Genomic DNA, 1,741 nt, shown 5'->3' with positions numbered 1-1,741 from the left:
TCGTTTGAGTTGGATCTAGGTATATAATACTTTTGAGTAGATATATTTGTATTTTATGGATCCGACTTATAGTACTGAAAATCGTCTTTTGCAGACTATGTTATTTTGTCTTTCGGTGGAAATTTATAACATATATCCCGTATTTGCTTGGAGACTGTTTTATGGAAATATTTATTTGGATAAAAAGTTTCTTTTATTCAAAGAGTGTAACTGATGTTACAATTATGGTATCAGAGCGCGGTTTAAGCGAACTGAATATCAGAAATGGTATTTAGACTTAAACCTAAGCATTGAGATCATATAGTAACTAAGTGATGATGATACGGGATATGGACCAATAGAAAGACCTAAGATGGATGAGGACCTAGGATTAGGAAATATAATTGATATATTTATGTTACGTTTTTAGCTCGATATCGGATCACGACGAGGCGAGTCACACTCCACTGAACCCCAATGTCGGAGAAAATGTTCCGGGTAACACCAGTAATAATGAGAATGCTCCGATATCCCCTCGTACCGAGAGGCTCATGAAACACATGACGGATCAGCTTCAGATGGCGTTAGAACAACAACGACACGAATTTGAGAAACGGTTGTCRGAAGAGCGTGAATGTAATAATGCCTCAAAATCTGATGATAGAGGTAAGGGTCCAATTAATGATGATGCGCCACGAACCAAAACTGAACGAGTCTTGTTTAAAACCTTCCGAAGCAGTGGAACGACGGAATATACAGGACAATCAGATCCTGTACTTGCAATGCAATGGATACAGAATACCGAAAAGGTGTTTCGGATCACTCGAGTGCTCGATGAAGATAAGGTGAAGTATGCATCCGCGCTGTTCATCGATCGAGCACTGGTGTGGTGGGATAATACGTTCGAATCTCTTGACCCAATTACTCAAGAGAATATGACGTGGAAAGAGTTTCGAACTTTGTTCTTTGAGCAATACTGCCCAGCTGACCTTCAAAAGCGCCTTGAGAAAGAATTTTTGGACCTAAAGCAGGGAAGTATGACCATGATTGATTACGAGACTGAATTTAACCGAAAGGCACGGTTTGCCCAACGGTTTTTGACTTCTGACCAGAACAAGATTGATCATTTCGTCGATGGGCTATGACGAGAAATCTGTGATTTCGTTGCAAACCGTGATATTCCGAGTTTTGGTAAAGCTGTTGAATATGTTCGACGCCGCGAACATGATCTGACGATACCCGATGATACCGTTTCCACACCAAAACGGCAAAGAACTGACAGGACTTTTTCGACACCGTCACATAAACCATCACGACTATTTACACCGAGACGGGAGCAGACTCAGAACAATCCACGTGCTTCTTCTCAAATCTATACGTTACGATCGAGCACACCAAAGGTCTGTCGGAGGTGCGGAAAGACACACCAAGGCCGGTGTGATTCGGATAGACCTGTTGTTAAATGTTTTTGTTGCGGTGAAGCGGGTCATGTTAGGACGAACTGTCCCCAGAGAGATCTTGCATGCTTTTCCTGCGGAGTRTTAGGGCACCATAGGAAAGAATGTCCCCGTATAAAAAGGGTTGAAAGCAAAGCCTCGGTACAACAACCAGCGAGAAGGAGTACTTCAACCCAAAAGGAGGAGGTGCCTAGGGCACGCGCAAGGGCTTTTCAAATCACAGAAGAGGAGGCATTGAAGGAACCGGATGTCGTAGCAGGTAATTTCCCTCTCAATAATAGACCCGCATGCGTTTTATTTGACTC

The sequence above is a fragment of the Cynara cardunculus genome, assembly GCF_001531365.2.
Source record: "Cynara cardunculus var. scolymus isolate 2C chromosome LG 6, CcrdV1, whole genome shotgun sequence".
NCBI lineage: Eukaryota > Viridiplantae > Streptophyta > Magnoliopsida > Asterales > Asteraceae > Cynara > Cynara cardunculus.
Note: the sequence above shows the minus strand (reverse complement) of the source record.